Source organism: Petaurus breviceps, unplaced genomic scaffold (assembly GCF_028583685.1).
Source record: "Petaurus breviceps papuanus isolate PSGF00001 unplaced genomic scaffold, PetGlider_PUasm1.0 577, whole genome shotgun sequence".
Lineage (NCBI taxonomy): Eukaryota > Metazoa > Chordata > Mammalia > Diprotodontia > Petauridae > Petaurus > Petaurus breviceps.
The window spans coordinates 524,205-534,041 of record NW_027186389.1 but is presented as its reverse complement, the minus strand read 5'-3'; the positions used below and the strand labels follow the sequence as shown (position 1 = coordinate 534,041).

General features: G+C 42.7%; 1 long non-coding RNA gene across 1 annotated transcript; it reads left to right on the top strand.

The window, feature by feature from the left end:
- On the top strand, positions 1 to 2,874 carry LOC138173300 (uncharacterized). Its single transcript, XR_011171365.1, has 2 exons — positions 1 to 258; positions 2,018 to 2,874. It is a non-coding gene; the product is annotated as an uncharacterized lncRNA (long non-coding RNA).
- Positions 2,875 to 9,837: the final 6,963 nt, after the last annotated feature.

Below are 9,837 nucleotides of genomic sequence, written 5' to 3'. Positions count from 1 at the left end.
GCTATATAAGCCCTGATGTATAGCTTTGTTTTGGGACTCACTTTGAGAAGTGTTCTGTGATTTGATCTGAATTCTGGGAAGCCATTGTTGAGAGTCCCCCAGCTTTGAAAAACCCAGATATGGAAACCCAGATGTTGACTGGGTATGGATGTAATGGTTGGACAGTTTGGAAAGCTGTCTACTTGATCTGTTAATGTCTTGATGATTCTGTCTGTATATTTTGAAGTTTGGGGTGCTGACCTTTTTCCCCTGAACAAGGTAAACGATATATGTCTGACTGATTAAAGTAAGCTTGTTAACCCATTTTGAGTTGCTTTCCTTTAACAAAGCAGATCCAAGAACCTGTATGGGCAGCAAACCCTGAGGACGCGCTTGGGGTGCTTGCCGCTACAACTGTAAGCAATAATAGTTCATGACTCACTTATTGACCAACTCCTAAAAGCTATTTTGCTTCCCAATGCCATCTCTGTGATGTATTGTCCAGTTCATACCAGAGGGTGGTTATTTTTGCAGGATGGCAACCAGTTTGCAGATGAAATAGGGAAATGGGCTGCCCTTTGGGGCCCTTCAGAACTACCAAAATGCCACTTAACGCTGTGTGTTAGCCCACCCACTGACTATTCTTCCTTAGTCACAGGTTGGCATCTGACCTGAAGTCATTCTCTGAGGTGGTTGTGTTAGGTGTACCAGATGGGCACCCCATTGCACCATTGCATACCTCCTGTGCCAATAACTCCAGGCACAGGGACATATGGGAAGTGACGCCCTCATACTATAAATTTGCCAGCTTTGATTTGCTCCTGGTGTTTATGCAAGGGCCCTTTGCTTTGTCTCTAGATGCTTTTTGTCAACAGTTCAGCTCCTCATGGAAGAAAATTGTGACGAAAGGGTGAGAATGTGGGTGACCCTATCATTTGAACACCTACAGATTGACTTTATTCGATTGCCAAAGTCTCTGGGCTACAGATATATTTTGGTGTGTAGAGACCATTGGAGCCATTAGAAAAACACTTGTAAAACTCTAGATCTCATAAGTCTATATTATGGAACCCCAATGCAGATTCAGAGTGACAATGGGTCACATTTCAAAGGCAATGAAATGAAGAAGTATTGTATACTAAACAATATAGAATGGATATATCATATTCCATATTATCCAGAAGCATCTGGGTTAATTGAAAGAATGAATGGATTACTGAAAGAACAGTTGAGGAAGTTAAGTTCCAATAATTCATATCAACATTGGAAGGATAATTTGTTCATGGCTTTGCGTAATTTGAAAAATAGACCATTGGGAGGAAGTACACCTCTAGCCAGAATGATGACCCCCAATCTGCAAATTAGAAAACAACAAACACACAAGATCCCAAATATTGAGTATTGGACCTTGAGGCCAGATGTTCCAGCACCGTACCCAGGACCACCTGGTTCGGTGGGGTATGATTTACATTGTTTAGAGGACTTTTGGTTGGACAGGAAAGAAATAAGAAAAATTTCCACTGGGATATGCATAAGAATCTCTAAAAATCACTTTGGACAGATTTTACCCAAATCAGGATTAGCAGCTCAAGGAATACATGTATTGGCTGGAGTAATAGATTCTAATTATCAAGGAGAAATTGTTGTAACATTCCAAAATTTAGGTGAAGGGCCCATACAGATTCACAAGAATGATAGGATAGTTCAAGTGATTATTGTTCCTTGTAAAACAATGCCACTTGTAAAAACTGACCCTCCTTCCAAAATAACTGTCACAGGAACTGAAGGATTTGGTTCTACTGATAGAATAAAATCAGGAGCTAAAGTATGGGTAAAACGGAAGCCAGATGATGTTCCAAAGGCTGCAGAGATTATAGCACATGGGAGGGATAACACTGTAACTATTGTTTATTCTGGAGAAGATGATTACAAAATTGTACCCTTAAATCATTTATTCTACCATGAGTGAGGCTACAATAGTCTGGTTATTGTCTCTTTGCTTCTTCTTGATTTTTTGTCTGTTCACCTTGTTTGTTAGATTTGTTTCCACAGGCTTGGTACCCTCCATCTGTAGATGTCTGATAGCTTAAGCTGGATGTCACCCCCTGTCTGCAACTGTGATGTGTCACCCTTGGACCTGGCATCAAGCATATTAAGAACTGACCTCTCAAATGGGACCCCTTAAGACAGGGACAGCTCTACATCTGATTTCAGCAGCAAGTAGCCATAGAAGAAGAGATATTCAACCCTTACCACAAGATTTTGGGGCCCCATTTGTTCAGGGTGGGGGAAATGATGGGGAGCTTGTGCTCAAGCCCCACCCTAAAATATGGTTTTCTGTGTTTATTGTGTGCTATTCTTGTTATATTGTTGTGACATTTTGTTGACACCAGTTATTCCTACTGTATTTTTGCCAAGTAAGGGACATGAAAGATCTTGGGGCCGAATGTAAGGGTTATGGGATTTAAAGATCTTCCATGCCCCATTGGACTTGCTGATGTAGCAGGAAGGGGCAGAGCAAGAGGAAGCAGAAGCCAAGATGAAGTTCCTGCGGTGGCTGGTGGTGGCGGCGATGGCGGCAGCAGCAGCAGAGGCAGTGGCAGCGTGAAGCCCTTTTTGAGTTAGCCAGAATTTCTGCTAAGGACTCCTGCTGAGGACTGCCAGGGGCTGGAGCTGCTGGGAGCACGCTTCCCGGATGCTGGGTGGTTGCTGTGAGTGGGGAGAGGAGGACCTTTGCCTGAGGTAACCTGTTCTGTTTTAAAGGCTTGAAAATGTGGGTGCTTTCTACTTTATCTACCTGTGCCAATGTCATAACTACTCTGATGGCTTTCACTTTCTGGTTTTGAGACTCAGTCTTTTGGTATCTTAATAAATTTTCCAGCTTATTCCCCCATATGGCAAGCATGATGTATTTTGTGATGGATAATTATATCAGCATATTTGTAATCTCCATAGGCATTGTGAATATGGCATTGCTGACACACCCTATCATTTGAACACCTACAGATTGACTTTATTCGATTGCCAAAGTCTCTGGGCTACAGATATATTTTGGTGTGTAGAGACCATCGGAGCCATTGGGTCAGGGGCCTTCCCATGACATATACCACAGCACATACAGTAAGTAGCAAGATGGCAGAGCAAGGGCGTAATACCAAAGTCTGACCTGCCATGTGCTACTGAATGTAGCCAAGGGCCACACTTTACCCCAGAAATAACTAGGCAGTTCTTTTTTATTTCCTTTTTGGAGGGGGAAGGGTAGGGCAATTGGGGTTAAATGACTTGCCCAAGGTCACATGGCTAGTTTTTGTGTTAAGTGTCTGAGGCCGGATTTGAACTCAGGTCTGCCTGACTCCAGGGTTGGTGCTCTATTCACTGCACCACCTAGCCGCCCAACTAAGCAGTTCTTGAAGTATTTTAGCATAACCTGAGTCTGCATACCCCTTATTACCCACAATTATCAGGAGTTGAGCTGCTAAATAGGCAAGTTAAGATTGTTTGGAAAACTATTCCAGGAAACAGTTAAAATGGCCCAGGTATTTCTCCTTGAGTCCCCACTTAGAAATTATAACAGGCAGGACTATGGATTGCCACCCTGTGTCATTTGGCTCAGTAGCTGAGTGGGGACAGAGCCTCAGTCTGGCCATGGGACATGAAAACCTGATAAAATATGGCATCTCTATGTCTAGTTTCTTTCATAGGACTGGAAGGAGGCAGCCTTGATGCAAATTCAATCTTTGGAAGAGCCAGTACATTCCTTTGGGTCAGAAGACTACATGTGAATTCATCACTTTAAGAAGACCTCTAGCTTCCAGCCTTCTGGAATGGACCTTTCCAGGCTCTGCTGACTAGTCATCCTGCCACCAAGGTTAAGAGCAGATGACCTGGATGTATCAATCCCATGTGAAATCTGCTGTGATTGACCTCCACCCAGCAGAGGAAGTAGCCCCCATCAGTCCTTATACCTAATGAAGCTATTTTTAGCTCAACACCCATCAGGGTTTTTTGGCCACTTTTTTTTGACCTTTGCAACTAGAACCTAATGTCTCACCCGCTATCTACTGTGCATTTGTTGTTTGTACTTTATTGCCTTGCTTTGTGGTGGGGTTGGAAGAACAGGAGAGCCTACACTTATATGGGTCTTATCCAACATGGCAGCTGAGCCTTTAACTGGGCCAACTGGTGGGTATATGCCCCTGCCCCTTTGTCCTTGGGGGAAGGGATGTCCTAGTAGGCATAGGGAGCAGATATCTAAGATTTGGATGATTATTATTTTGTAATCAATAAGGCAAAATTCATACACCACCAAATTATACTGCCATGAGCTAGAAGACTGAGTTCTCCTGCTCATTCACTTTTAATTGGGAAAAGATCAATAACCTTTGGCAATTCTTGCCCTCCTCAAGCTTGTAAGATACCATCCGGCTGCCAGTTTTGCATTATGAACAAAACCGGACATGAGGTCAGGACATACCATAGGATAACAAATGGGATTTAATTGCACCCTTTCCCTGAAACAAAATGTGACCATTCAGGAGGGAAAGAACTTTGGGAGAATTGTTCTTAAGCTGGGAGGCCTGGCATACAGGAGTAGATTTTGGGATAGCCCTAAGGGGATTTTGCTTCCTGTGTTACAAAAAGGCCAGTTGCTGGCTCCTCTCAGGGAGCCTGGCAGGTGTGGGTTGAGTGGGTGCTTTTGGCCTCCATTGCACACCTGCCCTTCCTCCTAGCACGGATTTCCAAAGCAAGTATATAGTCATCCAGATTTTTGCTACTCTCTGTCTTTAGAGAGTAAGACTGAACACACCTTTTCTTATTACTCATGTATAGGATTAGATGCAGTATAGCACTATTGAATAAAAGGAACAAATTTTTGTGAGATTTTGTTAATTAAACCATAGGCACAGTGGAAGAGTTTAGTACTGTGACCCCCAAATTCCAGTCCAATGTGAAACAAAAGGATACTGAGGCACTCCATTTTCAATTTATTAGGGAGTTTGGGGGTACCTAATCAACTGGATCTAAGATCTTCTTCATGATCAGAAACCATCCCCTTGGGTGCTAGTTACTTTTATACACTTGGGAGAGCACTAAAATAGACTGAGACATACAGTTTCATGATTGGCTAACATCAGAAACAGGGAAAATACTGATTGATCGAGAGACTTGTCCATTAATCATAACCTCTTTGTCAATAGACTTTTTAGTCATTAAGTGCAGATTTTTCCCAGTCAAGGTATCCCATCTGCTACCCTGGCAGGGGTTTTCCTAGGAAGCCAAGCATCTGGCATTTAGGTCAGCAGTATCATAAGAATTAAGAAAGTGGTGGGTGAGATGAAATGTCAACAGGATCAATGATAATGGTTCATAAGAATGAGAGGTGTTGATACTTCTATAATAAGTTCCAGGGTCAAATGTAACGTGCTACTCTGTAACAGGCAGTCATATAATTTTACAACTTACAATTTACATAATCTACAATGATGTCATTAATACATAACATCAATATCACTAATACATAAGAAGTTGTTTGGTCCTAACGTATATAATTCTTATCCTAACAACATACATAAGTAACTAAAACTTATTCCTACTCTGCTCAATTCACTAATACAATCTCTGATACCCATCAAATCACAGTGAACTGAATAAATCCTGATTAATTAAGGAGAGGACATCAAAATTATCATCACAGTACTGAGGTCCAGGCACTTAGGACTGTGGCTTTACAGAGTAGCCTTCCTCCTGTCAGAGAGGTGAGGCTATATGTACCCTCATAGGTCAGGAGTACTGCCCCTGGATTCCTGACAACTTTGATGAAGTTCATGCTAATATTGGTTCAGAAAGCCTGGAACAAGTTCCAGGAGGATGGGAAAGAACTCTGGGCCCCATGGTGAGTGGGGAGAGGGGAAAACTTCTCAGACTATATCCTAAAATCTAGTAAGGTTTCTTGTGGGAACAAGCCTGAGTTTTGGTTGAACTCTTTCCCCATTCTTTACTCCTGTCAATCAGCCTTAAGCCCTTCAGGAATTTTAGGAATCTCTTAGGACCCTTCCCCCTCTTCCTTTGCTGTCAGTCAGCATTAAGCTCTTTGGAATCTCTTAGGAATTCCCCTTCTTCACTTTGCTGTTTGTCAAATAAGGATAGGTACATTTGGATTGGCTATACCCTATTTTTTTGTTCTTTGTCTTTTTTCTGCACCCAGACTGTAAGCCCGTCTCCCATCCACTGAGAGATAGTGGCTGCTTCTTTGTTCCTTATCATAGGAGGAGATTTCGAGCTCGAGCTCGACTCCCAGGCAATGGGAGAAGGGACAGCTGTGGGAGGGGGCTTGACTGCATTAGGGTAGAAATTCTTGCTCTGTTTTCTATAACATGCCTCATCCTGCTGATGGAAGGGATGCCCTCTTCTCTTGAGAACTGAATAAAACTTCCTGTTCTTTCCTCAAGATACCTCTGACTTTTAATTTTTTGGGTAGGGGATTTTTGAGGTCCCCTTACCCCACACAAGGGGAATGGCTAACCTCCTAATTCCCAGTCTCTCAATAGACAGAATATCTATTTCTGCATTTTCTCTTGTGTATTTGTGGGGATTAAAATTGTCCAATCTTCAATGAAAGCAACTGAGGCAGAACTCTGAGCCAATGGCACTTTATCATAAAGTGGACCTCTGATCTTCCTCATGATCTGAGATGCTCCCTTCTTCTAAGACCTTGTTTTTATAGAGTTTGATACCCAAATATGCAAAAAAAGGCAAGGTAAAATACAGAATGTCATTGATTGCTAGACTTAGCTCTTGAAGGCCAAAAATTATATGTTAGTAGGGGTGTGGAGATGGGAGTGGTGTCATAGGTTGGGTGAAGTATGGGACATATCCACTGAGTAAGTGGTCATAAAATGGTCACAAGACAGTCATTTGGGACAAGAGAGAATAGCCTGGAGGTACAAAAATAATTGGAGGACTTTCCATGTGGTTGAGTCACACTGGGCGTGGTCACTAGGACCAGGAAAAACAAGGGTGGAGGGCCTCTAGTGACCTTCCTTTGATTAACCAAGTGAACTTAGCTTCTGCAGCTCACAGTTCTGGGGCCCAATATACAGAATTGTGATCACTACCCCTATAGAGTCATATCAAATCAATATCAAATACTGATTGGAATAGAGTAGGAGTCCAAATGAATTATTTCTCACACCCTCCTAGGGACTGTGTGTTGCTTGTGTTTACAGTACTTCCCTTGGTGCAAAGAACTGATTCCTAAGCCAATTCCCAACTTACAAGCACCAGAGAGCAAGATGATGCCATTGAGGATAGATATAGGTCTGACAGTGGTGCTGCATCATGAGTGTGGTGGCAGTTAGGTGGTACCATGGATAGAGCACCAGACCTAGAGTCAGGAAGACTCATCTTCTTGAATTTATATCTAACCTTGGACACATTAGCTGTGTGGCCCTGGTTAAACCACTTAACCCTGTGTGCTTCAGTTTTCTTATATGTAACAAGAACTGGAGAAGAAAATGGCAAAACCTCTCCAGTACCTTTGCCAAGAAATCTTCAGATAGGGTCACAGAGAGTCAGACATGCCTGAAATGACTGAATGACAATAACAACCACTACCTTGGTTAGTTAATGTAGTTAGTAACTATGGTTAGTGCCAAATCAACCACTTGTGCAGTCAAGTCTGAGGGACGCCATATTTAAACCTTGCGTAGACTTCAGGTACATACACAGCCATCCTGCAGGGGATAGCAGTTAGGAAACCCCTTGCACATGCTCACTTAGACATAGGGAAGTTGCTGAGAAGGCACATAACCTATCTCCTCATGATATATGTACCAACCAACACACTTTTGCTCTTTTATGGAAATTGTTTACTTCTCTCTATAAATAGCAGCAGAACAGTTTGAAATCTGTGCTTGCCACACCCAACCACTTGTTGCCTTGGTGTGCTAATGAAAGACTTTTACCTTTATTTTCCTCAATTTGCCTTATTGACCAGGGCAAGGCCTGACCCAAGATATTTTTGGACAATATAACACTTGACGAGACAGGGGACCCTATGAGAGAACACGGAGCCATAGTACGCTGTTGCCAAGTGGTTCAAAAGAGAGATGAGCATCATGAGAGTAGAATTTATGACTTGCACAGCAAAAATAGTGGGCAGAAGGAAAAAAATGGAATCTGCAATGGCAAGTCTCATCAAAGAAACAAAAGAGAGAACAATGGATGGAGAATGCAAATGCACAGAAGTGAAGGACAATCTAGAAGAAGAGAAGCAAAAAACAATACTTTCTTTTTCTTTTTTGGATGGAGGAAGGCAGGGCAACTGGGGTTAAGTGACTTGCCCAAGATCACAGGGTTAGTAAGTGTAAAGTGTCTGAGGCTGGATTGGAACTCGGGGACTCCAAGGCCAGTGCTCTATTCACTGCATCACCTAGCCACCCCACAAAACAATACTATCAAAAAAAAGTATGCTCCCTAGGCAATTAAAACATGCCCATCTTGAAGATGGGATAAGTTGAGACAACCTAAAGATCACAGGTCTCCCAGAACAGAAGGAGAGGACAGAAAACCTTAACAGTACAATGCAGGAAATAATAAAACTTTTGAATGCCAGCAATTGACAGTGTAGGAGGGATGATGAACACAAGAGTCAGGCTAGGTGAGCATGTGATAGTAATGGCAATTAAAGATTCCCCTGTATTGGCTTGGTTTTCAAATTGATTGTATTAAAACCCAGAGTTTGTTAATCCCACCTGTGGGATGGGCTTGTTGATGTGAAAAGAAAGTCCTGAAGTGGGAGGAGCTGGTGATGTAGATTTGGAGAGACAAGAGAGAGGCGGAAGTTCTTTTTGGAAGCAGCACCTCGTGGAGAGAGACTAAGAGATTGCTGGTGGCCGCTTTGAATTGCCCTGGACTTTTGAGACCTGCCCCCTGAGCTGCCAAGGACTGAGGAGACATGGCTGTTTTGCTGGTACTTTGTCTGTTTTGATGTTATTTTGCCAGATTTGTCCACTGGTGAAAGACTGTCCTGTTGAAGAAGTCCTGGAACCTGGCATTTGGTTAAGAAGGCCTGAGACTGTCCTGCAGACAGAGAGTGAATACTGTCCACTGGTGAGGGACAGTACTGTTGTTGCAGGGGTCTGGAGACTGTCCGGCAGACAGAATGAATACTGTCCACTGGTGAAGGACAGTGCTGTTGTTGCAGGGGTCTGGGAGCCTTTCTGTTGGTTCAGAAGCCCTGAAGAAGGATTTTCTTGTTGTATGTTTACAGAAATCCTGGGAGAGGGCTTTGCTAATGTGTTCAGGGGTTCTAGGACTGTTCTACAGACAGAGGATAAATTCATGAAGGGACTGGCAATGTATCTTATGGCCTTGCTAAGCCTTGTCTCTCCAGGAACTAAGATTGCTGAGAACTTGCCTCGTGTCAAGATGAAGAAAAGACCTCCATTTGGGTATTAAGTGCTGTGTTTAAACTTGATGTAACTCTGGGGTAGATTCAATTGTGATCCAGGGGTGGGGAACTTTTGACCTTTTTGTGTTCTATGGTTGAGCAAATGAATGTATTTTACTTATGTTTGGAAACTAATCTCCATTTGAGAAGAGGGGCTTTGTGGTGGACTTAATTAAGGTATAGCCTAGGGGTGGAGAAGTATTTGGAACAGAGACTTTGTAATTGATTGAATGATTGGAAAGTCCTGGGGTGGGGTAGTCCTTGGAGATTATTTAATCACACTTAGTAAATGCTGTATTTTGAATGATGTCATGTTTTGATCTTCTCTGTTCTGGGTTTGTTACTGAATAAAATAGAGAGCACCTATGCTGGTATTTTGAACCTGGGAAGTTGCCTTTGCTTGGTAT